General features: G+C 39.9%; 1 protein-coding gene across 5 annotated transcripts in view; it reads right to left on the reverse strand.

The window, feature by feature from the left end:
• FAM126A (family with sequence similarity 126 member A) overlaps positions 1-7,544 on the reverse strand; it is a 129,160-nt gene extending 121,616 nt beyond the window's left edge. For all 5 annotated transcript variants that reach the window (XM_037836885.1, XM_037836886.1, XM_037836884.1 and 2 more), the window contains exon 1: positions 7,365-7,544. The gene's annotated coding sequence lies outside the window, so the exon portion shown is untranslated. The remainder of the gene's footprint in view (positions 1-7,364) is intronic.
• Between the last annotated feature and the right edge of the window lie 10,504 nt (positions 7,545-18,048).

The raw sequence follows: 18,048 nt of genomic DNA on the forward strand, positions 1-18,048 counted from the left end.
AATATCCTTTCTAATTTAATTTCAGTTCAAAAACTAAAGGAATAGAAGGCTATTCTCCTAATAAGGGATTTAAAAAAAAGCGCCCAAAAAGAATACACAACTGTAAAACCCTAAAGGCCTTTTCATGAGTCAAGGATGAGCATTATTCACCAAATTATTATTCTAGAAGTTCTGGTCAATGTAATAAGAAGAAATAAGGATTATATTTTGGCAAGGACAAAATTATCATCATTTACAATTCCTATAAATGCCTATTACAAAATGCAATAAAAACTATTAGGAAGATGGCCAGTTAGAAAACAAATCCATAAAAATCACCATTTTTATGTTTCAACAGAAAGATATAAACCTCTTTAAAATATAATTTAAAAAGAATCCATTCACAGTAGCAACAAAAAGTTATAAAATACAAAAGATAACTTTAAAAATGTGCGGAACATACGTGACCAAACTACAAAACACCTTAAGTCATAAAAGTTGATGAATAAATAACGACAACATTGTAGAGATGTCAACTCTCTCAAAATTTATTTACAAATTCCAGTGAGGTTCTTTGGGGATCTTAATAGACTGAATTAAAGGTAATGTAAAAGAAAAAATATGTGAGAAATGCGGAAATGCTCTTTAAAAGGGATAATTAATGGAATCCATACAACTATATAAGACAAACTTAAAAGTTACAATGATTAGGACAGTTTTGAATTACAGGAACCCAATGAAACAGAATAGAAAACCTAAAATAGTCATGTGTATGTATGTATTTATATATATTACATGTATGAAACCTGTATTTCTGTGTGAGTATGTGTATGAATGATTTGATATATAATAAAGATAGCATTTAAAACCTCTGGGGAAAAGATAATTGTGCAAAAAATAGTATGAAAATAACTGACTCACCACCCTACCTTAAAATACATTCCAAATAAATTAAAGATGTAAATGTTTTTAAAATTATGAAAGTAATATAAGGAAATGGAGGTAGTAGTTACATAATTTGGGAATGCATAAAAGCCAATGTAAGTAGGCAAACACCATAAAAAAAAGAAAATTTTGAGAGACTTACCTACATTAAAATGTAGTTTTTAATATATTTCAAAAAAAAAACCAAAATACCAAAAACAAAATTAGAATGCAAATGATAAATTAGGGGAATGAACTGACAAAGGTCTAACAGTTGTATACACAAAGAACTCTCGAAGCTGTTTAAAAAACTGTAATAGTTAAAGGACACAAACAGATAATTCACAATAAAAGTACAAATGTTTAATGCTACTAATAAAAGATGAAAACAATTTATAGAAGATACAATTTTTCATATCAAAATGGCAATTTCTTCAATTGCTAATGCTGAGTATGGAGAAGTGCTGGCACTCTCATGCACAGTAATAAAGATAAGTATTAAACCTTTCTGGAAGGCAATCTGTTAATATCTATCAAAAAAATCATTAAAATATACATGCCAGGGAACAGGGTGGGGATAGGGAATGGGAAGCTAAGGCTTAAAATGTACAGGGTTCCCATGTGAAACTATGGAAATGTTTTGGTAATAGATGGTGGTGATGGTAGCCCAACACTGTGAACATAACTAACAGCACTGAAATATATATCTGAATGTGGTTAAAAGGGAAAATGTTAGGTTGTATATATGGTAACAGAATTTTTTTTAAAAATCCATGAAACTGTACTATACAAATAGTGAACCCTAAGTTAAACTATCGACTATAGTTAATAGTACAATTATAAAAATGCGCTTTTATCAATTGTAACAGATATTCCACACCAATGAAAGGTGTTAATAATAGGGTAGTATGTGGGAATCCTGTATTTTATGCATGATTATTCTTTAAACCCACAACTTCTCTAATAAAACAGAGGGGCAATGATTAATTTATCAAGAAGCCCAGTGCTACACTATTTTTTTGAAACTATTGAAAAGAGCCCACATTTCCAACAATTGAAGTACTAGTTAAATAAACTGTGGTAACCAATATGCTGGCATATCAGGCACACATTTAAAGTGATACATTGCAAAAGAATAATATTTTATTGACTTGGGTAAGCATTCATAATCTGTTAAATGAAAAATAGCTGGTGACAAAACATTAGTATGGTTTCCTTTTGTTTTAAAAAGAGAGAAAGATACAAATATCAACTAAAAAGAACCTATAAGGATATTCACCAAACTGTTAATAAGGATTATCTCTGGATGGAGGCATTATAATTATTTACGCTTTCCTGAATTTTCCAAATTTCCCACAACAGCTGTGTATCACATTAGTAGTAAAGAAAATAATTAAGAAATAATTAAGAAATATAGAATGTTTACAACATTGCTGTGCCTACAGTAACAATATGTTCTAGTTTGCTAATGCTGCTGGAGTGCAAAACACCAGAGACAGATTGGCTTTTATAAAAGGGTGTTTATTTGGTTACAGTTACAGCCTTAAGGCCATAAAGTGTCCAAGGTAACACATCAGCAATCGGGTACCTTCACTGGAGGATGGCCAATGGCGTCCAGAAAGCCTCTGTTAGCTGGGAAGGCACGTGGCTGGCGTCTGCTCCAAAGTTCTGGTTTCAAAACAGCTTTCTCCCAGGATGTTCTTCTCTAGGCTGCAGTTCCTCAAAAATGTCACTCTTAGTTGCACGTGGGGTATCTGTCCTCTCTTAGCTTCTCCAGATCAAGAGTCTGCTTTCAACGGCCATCTTCAAAATGTCTCTCACCTGCAGCTCCTGTGCTTTCTTCAGAGTGTCCCTCTTGGCTGTAGCTCCTCCTCAAAACATCACTCTCAGTTGCACTGAGTTCCTTTTGTTGGCCAGCTCATTCATATAGCTCCAGTGACTCAACTTAGACCCACCCCGAGTGGGTGGAGCAATACCTTCATGGAAATTATCCAATCAGAGTCATCACCCACAGCTGGGTGGGGCGCAGCTCCAAAGAAACACTCAAAGAAATCTAATCAAAACTGATAATGTCTGCCCACACAAGATTACATCAAAGATAATGGCGTTTGGGGGACACAATACATTCAAACTGGAACACAATATATCTAAAATCATGCTGTACCACTCTGGGGCTGTACCAAAATTAGGGATGACTTCTGCTCTGGGTCACATCATACTTTGATTCTTTAATCAAAGTGAAAAAAATTTTCAAAATTCTAGGAGACAATCAGACAAAAGTATTCACTCCACCTTTATGTTCAAGTACAATGCCAAATAATATTCAGATATTAGCCATTTGGCCTTTAGCCCCATGCCAAAGGTGAGAGGCAAGGGTGTGGAACAAGTCCTGGACCTTAGAACCAGTAGGGATCAGGTTTATCTACCTCCAAACCCTAAGCCAAGAATTTTTTTTAAAATGAAAATTAGGTGGTAGGGGGGAACTACTTCTAATCAGAACTGTTCTCTGTCTTATTTGGGAGACAGAGAATGATTTTTTTTTCCTCTCCAATGTATGTATAAAGCATATTTCTAAAGGGCAAGCCAGCAGGATTACTTCTGAGCAGACATGCTTTAAACAGGAGATTTCCAAGTGTTGCATTTTTTCTTTCCTCAGTGCAGATACGCAGCCTAACTCTCAGAGGGCCAAAAAGACTCTGGCACAACTAAACTCTTAACAATTAACAGTGGTCAAAACTGTTAATCCCATCTGCTTCCCTCGAAAAATGACAAAATGATGGTGTGAGGGATCTCAGGCCCCATTTAAGGGGTTTTCCAGAGGACCATCCATTTCTGCAATAGTAAGATCCTCTCAAATTTTTTTAGTTCTTCAGAAGAACTACTGGAAGGCAATTACGATGATGATAACAACAAAGTATACTCTCTATAACATTAAAATAAAAAAAATAGTTTGATTTTATTCTTTGTTAGAGATGTTTCTTTCAGAATTGTCTTCCCTCCTTATTAGTCAGAGCTCTGATTTCCATCCCCTTCTATCTCCTCAGAGACTTGGTTCCAATAATTATCCCATCTTTCCTTAATCTCTTACTTCCTTGTCTCTACTCTCACTTTCCTTATGCATGTAAACAAACAAACTTAATATTCCTTCAACCGTGCCTGCACACTGGAATTACCTAGAGGACTGAAAAAATATACAGATAGTACAGATAGTACAGAAAGTAGTTCAGTGGTTGCCTGGGGATGGGAGGCAGAGATTACAAATGGACACAAGGAAATTTTTGGAGGTGATAAATATGTTCATTATCTTGGTTGTGATAATGGCTTTACAAGTGTCAAACTTTATTAAAAATTAATTAAATTGTATGCTTTAACTATGTGTAGTTTATTATATGCCAATTATACATCAATGTAGCTGTTAAATAAATATTGATGCCTAAGCCCTATCCCCCAAATTGGTATGGGGGTTCCTAGAAATCAGAATCCTTAAAAGCTCCCCAGATGACTTTAAATTTGCAGTTGAGTCTGAGAACCACTGTTCTATAGCTATCATTCTCTCCCTTCTTCACTTCAGTTTTCTTGAGAAGCCTCACTTAAGCATCTCTACTTTATCAATATTCAGTCTTTCTCAACCTTCTGAAGACTGGCTTCTGAACCACCACTCAGCTAAAACTGTACTCGCTAAAGTCACCTATGAACTCCTGACAAATTCATCATCTCCTTCACACCTCTTCACAACATTCAAGACTGTTGACCCTCCCTCCATACCCAAAAAAATCTCTCCACCCTCAACATCTCTCCTGGTATTCCTCTTACCTTTCTATGTATTAGTCGTCTATCTGTTTTAGACTATTCTACCTATTTCTGTTATTTACCAGAGTCTGTTCTCTGGCTGCTGTTTTATCATCCTAAAGACTTTCCCTGAGTCATTTAAACCACAACCATATCAATGCAATTTCAATTCAACCAGCCCTCTTCTCTCTAATCCTGAATTCCTTCATAAATTCCACATCCATAGATCCAAACATCTATCAACATCTTCATCTGAATGTTCCTCAGGTTCCTCGGATTAAGAAAAAAGTCATTTTGAATTTGAATCCCTCCATTTATGTGTTCCTCATTTCCAATCAGTGGAATCATGTCAAATCCTCAGAGTCCTGATTTCTTTCCTTCCATAGGTGACCAAGACCTATCAGATTCTACCACACTCTGCCAGAGAGAGGGTATTAATGGCTCCTCATCCAACTCCTTCAATCGAATCCCTTTAGCTGAAGAGACAATGCCCTGGTCTGGCTCTTTACTACCCTATCCTTATCTCCCACCATTTCCCTTTCTAACCCTGCATTCAAGGCATGAAAATATCAGCACTTCTCTAAGCTGCCATGGTTTCTCTTTCGTTCTTGCTTTCTCACTTATTTTATCCTCCTCCTAAAAAGTTCTTTACTTACCTAAGCCCCTGGCAAAATTTTATCATCCTTCAAAACTCCATTGCATCCTCCTGGCTCCATCCACATCCAAGCTGGTTTAGCCATCTCTTTCTACAAGCTCTCTTACTATGCCGTGCATATCTCTATTCACACTTACCACACTGTATTATAATTGTTACTTTACTTATCCATCCTGTACACTAGACAGTAAATTCCCTGAAGCCAAGTTCTATGACACTCATTTCTGTATCCCTAGTACTTGGAACAGCACTAAATAAATTTATGTTTTATATGATTTCAATTGTCTACAAGATAGAAACTTGATACTCTAAAAAATGGTCTTGAATATTAAGATTTTTGAAGATTTCTGAAGATTCATTATAAAATAAATATTAGGCAACAGGATCCAGAATAAAACAGCTGAATATAAGACATATTTAAACTCTGATTGTCAGAACTGCCCTACTCTTAAAAAGGAAACAACAGAGACAGGAGACATACAGCAATAACACGCTGACCTAGCCTATACCTTACCTGGGTGTCTATACCCAGTTACTGTTAATGCTGATAACTAAGACGGTTTATAATCCCTCCAGGCAATAATTTTAATAAATTAAATAAGGATAAAATTAGTCAAATCCAGAACTTGTTTTATAAATATGTGATGATCTTCCCCCTTGCCACTTTGCTTAAAATAAAATCATTATTTAAATAAATGACTTCTGAAGCTACTGTTGGCCAAGCAGATTTTAAAAGAGGATTTTTTTTCCTTAGCTCACCGTGCATTTCAAAAATACTGTGCTTTGGACTGAATAGTCATCTTGTAAACCTTAAAGTGTATTAACATAACAAAAAAAAGGCTTAGAAATGGGAGGAGGGGCTGTGAATCTTAGCGGTAGCATGTTCTCATGGAAAACAAGCCTCCCAGGACTATCACATTGACTCAAGGTTACAGCAATCTTTATGACTTTACTCAGATAAGATTTCAAAAGCTGAACACCTCAAACTGTAGAGTGTTACATGGACCAAAGTGGTGGCAGACTTGCTTCAAAAACTACTGCGTGACCCAAAGGACAATTTGCAAAAGGAAGTGTGGCCCTACTGCCTGTAGTAAGGTCTCCGAGATAAGCAGTAGCTGCCACTGGAACAAACTCTCCCTACCTGAAGAGCGAAGCGGCTGCCAAGCTTGTGGTAGCGTATATATTAGAGAACCGATTCTGTACAGTGCGGAACCACCAGAATAGAATTAAAATCATTCAGGAATGTCTAAACTCTGAGGGTGCAGAACACACATGTGCACGCTGAAGGGTTTTGCTGAGGCGTGCTTAAAACTCTCAACTTAAGGTCTTTTAATTTGACCATTTTCAGATGAAACCCCCGAAGATTCTCGAGTGGGCTCAAATCAGCCCCGGGAGAGGAATAACTCTTAGGCGGAAGGGGGCATGGACTGAGATTTTCAGTGTAACAGCCAAGGACGGAATCGTGGCTGCTTTCTGGATCTCCCCGCCCGGCGCGGGACCGAAGACAGAGGGAACACCGCTTTCAAAGAGGCGGGGGTCGGCAGGCAGCATTTTGCCCACCAGACTGGGCGGAGAGCCGCAGCCTCGCCAGGGCGACGGAGGGGGCCGGGCGGAGCATCACCCAGGGGGTGGGGGCTCCCTCCCCAGGCCCACCCCACAGAGGGGCGAAAGGCGGGCCGAGGCGGCGGCGCCGGGTCACGCCAGAAGGCTGGACCGCTTCTCGCCGGGAAGGAGAAAGACCCGAATCCGCGCGCACAAAGCTGCCGCCACCCAGGCAGCGCGCCGGCTGCGCCTAACTTCTCGGCGTGGAGCCGCCTCCCAGTCGCCCCCTGGTCGCCCCCAGCGCCGCCCCGCGGAGCCTCGCGCCGGAGCCGTTACCCCAACGAAGCCGCCGCCCCGAGGACAAAGTCCCGGGCCCCTCCCCGCCACCGCCTCGCCCCAGCTCCTCCCTGACAAAAAAGTTATCGGTCTCCGGCTGCCAATGGGGGGCTGGTGTGGGTTGCCCGACCGGACTCACCAGAGTGGCTCCACGAGCTCCACCTGAAGAACCGCGACTTGTCCGACCCGCGGCGACAGCGACAGCGGCTGCTCGGCTTTCTCCCCTGTAGCAGCACCACCGGCCCCCCGTCTTCCTAGCAGAGCGGGTCCCGACGAGCCATCTTTCCTCTCCGCTCACTGACTGACAACCCAGCCCGGCGAGCCGCCACCGCCGCCAGCCACTCTTGACAGGCACAACCAGGGACCCATCCTCAGGCAGCCAACCGCCACCGCCCCACGCCAGTTCGGCCTATCGCCGCCCGTTGGTGGGACCAGAACAACTTCTTCACCAATGAGAACCTTCCGCTGCTAAATCGTGGGCGGAGCCATGGAGGGGGTGGCTTGGTGGGCGTGGTCTGCGTTATGGGCGTGGTCGAGGCTCCGGGGGAAGATGATTGACAGTAGGGTTTGCGTCTGCCGCTAGGCGATAGTAATGGTTTAGGTTTCTTGGTCTCTGAGCTGTTAGGGCTTGCGACCGTTCTCAGAAGAAACTAAACCTTACAGGGTGAGGCTAACAATAATCACAGAAGAGAAGCAAACTGATGTTTTACTTTCTTGGTCAGGAGGATTTACTGCCCAGCCATTCAATTCACAAGAATTATCAAAATCTTACCAAATCCCAGGAGGAAAACTAATGTACATTTTTAAAATGTGAGCAAGATCTCTTGCCACCTTACTAGAGGCATTAGCCTGGAAAAAGCCAAACACAATTGCACAAGTTCCTTTTCATGGGCTTGTTTTTATTTTCCTCATCTTCCCTCTCTACTGTTCCAAACCACTAAGTACTTTTATCACTGCTGGAACTAAGCGCGTCCGCACCAGCGCCTGCGAATAGTCGCTCCGTTTTTGACCTTGTGAACTCCTCCTGCCACATCGCTCTGAAGTCCAATCAGGATCAGTTAGAAAGAAAAAACACTTCCAACCTGGAAGACAGGGAGTCATTCTAGTTTTGCACTAGAAATGGGAAGGGCTTCTCCAAAAGCATCAAGTGATCTTTTCAAACGTGTTGAACACATAAAAAACAAGCACGTAAATAACAAGCAATAACTTTCTATCAAAAGGGTAGCAAGCAAACAAATTCAAGAAATCACTGGGGCAGATCAATAAAATAATTAGGCAGGAATTCCCTCCAAAGGATTTATAAGTAATAAAATACTTATAAATAATACTTATAAATTAAGTGAATAAATAAAAAATGCTTATAAGGACAACAGAGGTAGACTCAATGAGCAAGGGGAATACAGAAGAAGGAATGACAGTGTTTAGGAAAGTCGGGGACCTTCCCAGGGAAGGTGATGTTTGAATTGAATCTTAAGAGATAGATAGGACCTTACCAGAGTTTTCAGGGCATTTCAGGAAGAGAACAGCATGTTCAAAGGCATGGAACTGTAAAAGGGCATTGAGTGGTTGGTGAACATTGAGAAAGGCAGTGGGGCTGAAAGTGAAGAATAACCAAAAATTAGGCTAGAACAAAAGGTTGAGATGAGATTGCAAAATGCATATTAGCTATACTACGATGTTTAAACCAACAATTTTCTGCAATGACAGAAAAGTTCTGTATCTGTGCTGTCCAATATGGTAGCTTCTACTCACATGTGGCTATCCAGCACTTGAAATATGGCTTGTGCAACTGTGGAACTCAGTTTTTAATTTTAATTTTAAGGTCTCCCTTATTGGACAGCTCAAGTTTAGACTTTTTTCTAAAGGGACCAACAAAAGCTTTAATCATGCAGACAACATGATCAGGTTTCTTTTAAAAGGTGAGAATTCTGGAAACAATGTAGAGAGTGTCTGTTCTCTGAGAAGAATCCTAACAGATCAGACCAGGACACTGGTGGGGAACTGAAAGAAGAATTTATGTTCCCTGGCCAGGGAGGATGTTTTCCCAAAGAAATAGGTACAGGGAGATCCAGAGAGTAAGTAAGTTACAGCCTGACATCTTAACATATACAGTCAAAGCTTTGAGAAAATGAATTCTGTCATCAAGTCCTGGGGAGAAGGACAGTGGGCCAGAGAGGGAAAGACAGCCAAAGGGTCAGCTAGAGCATAAAATGGAGAGAGAAGCAATCATAAGCAAAGGAGTGCCCACACATTCAGTTTTACTGGCCATTGGCCACATGGGCCACCGATGCACTGGCCTTAATTAATGGATCAGGGAATCTGGTGGCAGAAGCACCAATGAGGACCAGGACAAGACTCCAGGAGAGATGTCTGTGGAAGTGGGGATGGAAGGGTGATGTAAATATTTGTTGACTTCCTGCACTGTGCAAGGCAATAGGCTTGGGAAAAATACAAAAGGAAAAAGAAAAAAGAAAAAAAAAAGCTAGCAGCTTACAGCCTAAGTAGTAGCTGGACAACAAACAAGTGAAAAGTTATGCAAAGATTAATCATTCAATGCAACAATAGAAGACACAAGGGAGTTCATGATTGACTCATTGTTCAAATGCATTTCTAGGCAATAACTGCTATGTGGGTTGAGAGGAGGGAGCAAGCCCTCTAGTCAAGGGTGGGCAGAGAAGTCTTCCCAGGTGATTCTAATATACACCCAGGGTTGAGAACAAGGGAGTGAGGTAACAGTTTCCTAAAGCAAATCAGGACTGTGCATAGGATGGATTGAGTGGAGAGAGACTAGAAGGCTGCCTGTATATATTTTTATATTTGTTTCCTTCCTGCAAGAAGACAGGAAGCAGTTTGGTGCCTGACTACACTACCCATTTTTCAGTGGTTAAGATGATATAGAAGGCAATTTAAGTGGTCTTCCTTGTAAGTCAGAATAAAACCAAAGCACAAATTTGGTTGTAATCTACTTTCCTTTACATCACATTTTGTGCATATAAAAGTAATTTCCAACAGTAACAGTCTACAGTTAACTATTACACATAACCATTTATATTTTAGTAGCACAGCACCAGGAAAGTGCCTAAGAGAACATTCTGTTTTGAAAGGGAAGTGCTTTTAACCTACTTCATGAAAGCCAGCATATTCCAGATTTTTCTCACCCATATTTCCTAGTCTCTGATCTTTATAGGCACAATTCTACTTAAGAATTAAAGTGCATTTATCTTGCAAATACCTTTATAAAAAAGGCCAACTGAACATTGTAAAGCATGTACATTTTCCCTAGGATATCAAATTTGAGGAACTTTTAAAGAAAACACAAAAAAAATTAGCTCAAATATATTTCTATTAAAGACAGCAGGAAAGAGCTAGGTAACACGGGTATTTTAAATGAAAGATGAGAATTTTGTCTTCAGCAAAGCATGAAAAATATCTCAAAACATGATTTTAGGCTGTTAATATGATAAAATGTATTAAAAAAAAAAAAAAATAATGAGTGTGCCTGAGAGGTCATTCAAGGGCCTGCCAGGCTCAGATCCCCTTCTAAGGAAACTACCCCATCCAGCTCCCCCAGCTGAGGCAGCAGCCAGAGCCATGTTCTGTGCCATACACCCCCCTTCATAGAAACATATAACCCAAGGGCAGCCAAGCCTTAAAGGTGGCCTGATGTGAACACTCTATCAAAGCAGGAATGACAGTGACTGCTGACACCCATTCTCTTTCACGAATTTGAAGTGAAAATGGGAAGAGAAAAGCAAGGCCATAGAAAGGAGTTCCAGGAAACCATCAGAGGAGCGAAGTATGAGTAAACTGGAGCCATTAGGAAAAGAAAACACATATAGAGTGGAGGGTGAAGTAATTGGCAATGAAGGAGCTTTAGAAGTGGAGATAGAGTAGAATGAGTCACTGCAATAAAGATGGGGATCAATGAAGTCCTACTGTTGAAGGGACGAGATAACCCATTTCCTACAGCTGCATCAGTCACTTGAGTTCCCAACATTAGCGTCCAACATCTCTGAGGCCCATCTGCAGCCTCTCCCTAGAGTTCCGTAAGATTCCCATCTGCATCACCTGAGGTTTTCTAAATGAATCTTTGTATCTGCCAATAAATAGACTTCTGGAATCATGTACAGGACCAAGTGAAAGAAGCTGGGCAAATTGCACTATGTAAGGACAACTTTATCCTTCAAGGTCAGCTACATTTTTCTGGGAAAAATATCCTTATTAAGAAGAAAATAAATGTCTAACAACAGAGTTTTCTCCATATCTTAAAAAAAGAAGACCTATAAATTAAAAGTAAACTTTATAATATATTTCGAGGGAAAAAAAGTCTTCTCTTGTCTTTTAATGGCTGAGCCAAACTTGCTCACATTTATTAGAAAGCTATGTAAATAAGCGGGGAAAATCTAATGACTAACTGCTACCCTCAAGTGATTGGAAATGAAAAACATCCATGCAGATCGTCTAAGACATTTTATTAACCAAGTCTTGTAGAAGAATTATTGTTAGGAGATTCTTATTATGTGGCTTTTATAAATCATGTTTTTGAAAATTATTTTATGAGATGGAAGAAAAGACATGACTTTCATCTTGTTAGACGAAAAAACTGGATACAAAACTACATACACGACATGGTCACAATTTTGTAAGTGTGTCTGTCTATGCGGAGAATGTATCAGCAATGTGAAAGTATGGAGAAATCATGGATGAATTTTATTTTCTTGTTCATACATGTTTTTATTTTACCAAATGTTCTACAATAAACAAGTACTGGTTTTATAGTCAGAAGAAAAGAAGTGCACATTATTTTTGAAGATGAAAAATGGCATACTGTACATCACTTATAGTTAACTCTGCCTAAGTGAACCTCAGCTAACTACTCTTCCTTTCACTTTAACCATTGCATTATTCATAATTCTTTAAAGTGCCCTCATAAATCCTACAGAGAAGCTCTTGTTGCCAGCAAGCAAAAGAGCTCACTGATGAGTATTTAAGGCTAAAGCACGACATTGTATGTAGATGTTCTCTTCCAAATAGGGGACCCTTAGAATAGAAAATAACACAGAGAAAATATGAAGGAATACATGATAAACTGTGACACACACACACACCACACACACACAGAGGAAGTAGAACTGGGTTTTGTCATCTTTGGGTCCCCTGCAATAGTAAACTGCTTGGCTCATAGAGGAACTTCAGAAACACAAGTCCAGTGACCACATGAAAGGATGGTCGTTTTCCTCCTCTGTCTTGCTTTGGTCTATGAATCTTTTTCAGCTTTGCACACCTATCACAGAGTCCATAGCCCATGTACTAGAAAATGTGAATTTCTGCCCTTTCTGACCACTCACTGCATTCATCAAATACAATGTATTTCAGTTATGTTCAGTTTGACACTTCATTGTGTATCACCTTGAATAGTTCCAAAATTGTTTCACATGTGTCAGCCCTTCACTGAGAGAGCAGTGGCAGTAATCAGGCCACACACTTTCTTGGTTCACTTGCTGAATGGTACCACAAAGAACTCAATGGGCACAAGCACTGGTTGAAGGGCAAACGAGCCTGGGATCTCGACTTGTTCCAAGTCGAGTTCCAAGGACAGGAGTGCAAAGGAATGGCAGGAGAAGGCACACTCGAGTCCAAAGAGTTTTGCCAGCCCACTCATTTTGGTAACTCTTGGACTAAAAGAGTCCAAAGCATGAATAATTCTTCCATTTTCCACTTTGTTCTCATTTACTTAGTCATCTCACCACACCCTGATATTTATGCCAACAAGTTTCACTAGGACAGTATGACATCATCAATTTTTAGTAAGGACAGGCCCATCTCCTATTCTCCCTACCACTATGGGGAAGTAACCCAGCCCATTATCAAGTTTGTCTCTGCTGACACCTGTTATTCTGGCAGCTGACACCCCAAAGCATACCCTTGCTTGACTTTTCTGCTCACCCAAGGCAAGTCCTCAGCACAGGCATAGGATTCATTTCCAGGACCAGCTACTTTGTGCCGTTTAAAGGGCTCCTAAAATTCATTCTCAAAAAACCTCTACCTTACAGGCTGGACCGTGGTACTAACCCTTAAAGTCACTTAAGAGGATTTTTCTCAAAGATGAACCACACCAGCAGGAGGGGAAGAAGCCACATCAGTCATCAAAAAATTTAGCAAAGATAATTGGTCAGGTCCCTAAGAAAGAACTAGTCTTTAGGAGAGGGAAAGAATGTCAATATCCAGAGCCTGGGACAGTGCTTGTGGAGGGAACTGCCCAGACTTGGGTCACCATGGGCAGCAGGACATTGCTGGGTGATGAGGAGGCTTGGGGACTCCTGAAGGAAGGAAGATGCACCAAGAGGGACAAGGAGGAGCAGGCTATGTTGCCTGGGTCAGCCCTGCTGAGTCGCTGAGGAAACCATTTGTCCATTTCTCCAGGGAAGCCAGCTTTGCCATGTTTATAACTTTTTTTAATTGAGGTATAACACATCTATGGAGAATTAGTGAAAACAAAAATTTTATTAGATCAGTGGATGATCACAAAGCAAACACTACAACCACCTACCCAGGTCAAGAAAAAAGAACATTTTCAACAATCCAGAAGTCCCCCTTCCTCCTCCTCTCTAAAGATACCCTCAATTTTGACTTTTAATACTTTTTTATTTTAGTTTATCTATGCCTGTTAAATTTTATATAAATGGAGTAATAGAATTACTATTAAGTAATAGTATTACTTCTGTGTCTGACTTTTTGTCTGACTTTTGTGTTTGTGAACTCATTTTATGTTTCTTGTAGTTGGAGTTTGTTCATTTTCATTGCTGTATGGAATCCCATTCTATGAATATGCCACAATTTATGTGACTGTTCTACTGCTGGATTGTTTCCAGTTGTGGGCTATCACAAATACTGCTGCTGGGAACTCTTGGTACACAAATACTTGTGTGGTATATATTCCGGAGTGGAATGGCTGGGTAGAGGGTTGGCACATGCTCTCCTCGAGATGATACTGTCAAATCATTTTCCAAAATAGTTGTATCATCTACACACCCACCAGTGGAATATGAGAGTTCCAGTTGCTCTATATCCTTGCCAATATTTGTATTATCAGTCTTTTAAATTCTAGTTACTCTGGTGGGTGTATAGTGGTATCTCAATGCAGTTCCAATTTGCATTTTCCTGATGACTAATGCAGTTCTTTTCATACTCTGCAATTTTAAAGCATCTGTGCATGTCCATTTCATTGCAAATCACTGCTCAGCCTCATTTAGATTCAGACTCAACGATCATTTATTAAGTCCCTACTATCAGCCAAAGACTACATGTGTTAGATGCTACACAGCCTGAAGATGATGATGAGAGATTTTTCTGGAGTAGGTGATTTCTGATCAGCCTCACTGCTTTAGCTCCAGGGCATATAGTCACTGGCCTTGTGGAGAGACCACACATTAATTTCTGTGTGACGAATGTTTCAGCAGTGGTGGTGGCAGAGGGGTGGGAATGAAGAGTGTGGAGAGTGAAAAACAGCAGGAAAACTTTAAGACTTGAAAAACAGTCTCTACAATTAATAATTGTACTTATCAGCCATAAAATAGAATGATAATTAATACTGATATAGACAATACCAGTCCTTATATGCAAGGGGAACAGTGAACTTTGACAGTTGTTTGATGATATTGTGAAATAAAATCTCCCAGAAAGATTTTTCTCTGAATGACTCATAAACAGAACAGGCTCTCACAAAATACAGGTGAACCTCTGGTCATGTGATGTTCTTTGCCAGGCAAAGAAAGGTTTACTTAGCCTCAACTCCCTCCTGGTGAAGTTTTGCCCAGAGTTGACAGCAGGACAGACAAGGGGTTCTTTCTCTGCTTTAGAAACAGAGACTGTGAATTACCTTCCGGTTTATCTCAGCCAAGAGATGGTGCTAGATGGATCTTACTCTGCTGCCTTTGACACAGGTTGACTGGAGTGTATGAATATTCTATCACAGCATCTATTTATCAGATTGAGATGCTGCAAATGTGAGAAAAGTGGTCCAGGAATGGGAATATGAGGAGAGAATTTGGGAAGATTAACAATTAACACATTGAGTAGCAACCCTTCATACTTAGGCACACCCTTGTTTAGCAGATCCTCTACTGAAATCTCTCTAAATGGGAAAACCTAAAGGACCAGGAGACTTCTACTGAGCAGAGAGCCAAGGATGGTCTGAAATGCTGGACCTCATTCAAGGGAGCCACATTCAAGAGGAAGGGACAGCAATTCGTGGCTAAGCTGGGCACTAGCTCTTGGAGACAGAAGATCAAGGGGGTGGAAGGCTCCTTGGTAGTAGGAGGAGCAGGATTTGAAGTGACTTAAGACAGAGGTCAACCATTTCCCAATTTTCCCCAAGTCTGGCCCTAAAACACTGAAGCCTAAAGTTTCCTACATTTCAGGGTGGCCAAATTTACAGCTGAACCTAATAGAACCAGTGATTTTAACCACCTTCATTACCCATCCAGATTGCCACAAAATACACCTGTGGTGTATGTGGATAGATCAGATTGACCTCTTTGGGGAGGCAATTTTTCAGATCCATCCTGCTTGGCTAAAGACATGTAGCTGGACTTTAACACAAACATATTTTCATTTTGGTGTAATTTGCACCTTGTGTTTGCAGGAACTAAGAATGTCTTCCTTATTCAGGTGCATCAGCCAATGTTGGTGGCTTATGTCTGCCTGTAGAGAAAATCTTCGTCTCTTTTTCCTTCCCCAAAAGACACAGAAGCTGGATTTTGAGGCAGGGGTAAGAAAATAAATGGACCCAGAGGAATTGTGAAAGATTCAGAATGGGCTAGTGGGAAGGGCCTGAACTAGCAGGAGGATTGGACTGAAACCTCACACTGATCCTGCAAGATGTATAATCTTGGAGAAGTAACTCATGCTTAGCGGATCTTATTTTCTCATCTGTAAAATGAGGGATTGGACTCTGATCTGAAAGTAAATGTTTCCTTCATTGACACATTCGTGTTTTGTTCATGGTTTTTGCTCAGAGATTAGAAGTGTGGCAAAGGAACCTGGTTATTCTTCACTTCTTCCCCAGCTCCTGGCTTTGCTCTGGTCCCTGAGAATCTCTTACTACCCATACTGCATCTCCTGGGCTCCCTTATTCTCTGATCCTGGGTGGGTTTAGCCAGTGGGAGGCCCCTGCAGGAGAACTGAGGGATGAAGGAGAGAAAGAGAAAAAAGGATGTTTCTTTCCTGCTTTCTTCCTGCTTTGGAGTCCTGATTCCATGAGACAACTTCTGCAGGGTGGCCCCTCCTCCAGATAACAACTCTACTCTCTTTGCCTCCTCAGGTTTTTAGCCCCTGGGCACCTAAGCATCCTTTGCTGGTTCCCTTAATTGTGCCCTCACCTCAATCACTTTATTAAAATCTCTTCAGTTAAGTGACCTTAATACAAGAACTAAAATCAAAACTTTTGGAGGAAAATAAAGGGAAATACTTTCAGGACCTTGATTAGGTAATAGATTCTTAGACCTTAAACCAAAAGCACAAGCCACAAAAGAAAAATTAGATAAATTGGACTTCATCAACATTAAAAACTTCTGTGCATTCAGAAAGGTGAAAATACAACCTATGGAAGAGGGGAAAATATTTGGAAAACCATATATATCTAAGGGTTTAATATCTAGACTATGTAAAGAACTGCTGCAACTCAACAACAAAAAGACAACCCCAATTTAAAAATGGGTGAAGTATTGAATAGACATTTCTCCAAAGAAGATACAGATATAGCCAATAAGCATATGAAAAAATGCACTAAATCATTAGCCATTAGGGAAATGCAAATCAAAACTCCAATGAGATACTAATTCATACCCACTAGAATGGCTACTACTTTAAAAACAGAAAATAACGAGTGTTGGCAAGGGTATGGAAAAACTGGAATCTTGTGCATTGTTGGTAGGACTGTAAAATAGTGGAGTTGCTCTGGAAAACAATTTGGTGGCTCCAGAGAAAGTTAAACATAGAACTATCATATGATCCAGCAATCCCACTTCTAGGTATATACCCCCAAATAATTGAAAACAGGGACTCAAACAGATATTTGCACATTGATTTTCATAGCAGCATTATTCGCAATAGGAAGAGGTGGAAGTGAAACAAGTGTCTACCAATGGATGAATGAATAAACAAAATGTGATATATACATACAATGGAATATTATTTATCCTTAAAAAGAATGGAGTTCTGATACATGCCACAACATGGATGAACCCTGAAGACATCATATTGAGTAAAATAAGCCAGACACAAAAAGGATAAATATTGCAATAAATATTATATAAAATAACTAGAATATGCAAATTCTTAAAGACAGAATATAGATTACAGCTTCCCAGGGGCATGGGTGGGGGAAGGGCAGAGGGGGAGTTACTGCTTAATGAGAGTTTCTATTTGGGGACATGGAAAAGTTTTAGTAATGTTAGATAGTGATGCTATCACAACATTGTGAATGTAATTAACACTACTGAATTGTATATTTAAGAACAGTCAAAATGAGAAATTTTGTTATATACATGTTACCACAAAATAAAAATAAAAATCTCTTCAAATATTTCAAGTGGGGAATTCTGTTTTCTGCCCAGATCCTGGCTGTAAACTTTCTCTACAAAAAAGGAAGCTGTGAATTACAGTGCTCCATAACTGCCCATCTCCCAGCCCAACTCCATGCTAACCAAGACTGTTTTTCTCACTTCCAGAGAGAGACAAAGTTTGATGGATTGTATTTACTTGGAGGACAAACAGGTATACAGAGTTAAGTAAATTCCTTTTTTCTTACTTATACATTTTAT

Source organism: Choloepus didactylus, chromosome 5 (assembly GCF_015220235.1).
Source record: "Choloepus didactylus isolate mChoDid1 chromosome 5, mChoDid1.pri, whole genome shotgun sequence".
NCBI lineage: Eukaryota > Metazoa > Chordata > Mammalia > Pilosa > Megalonychidae > Choloepus > Choloepus didactylus.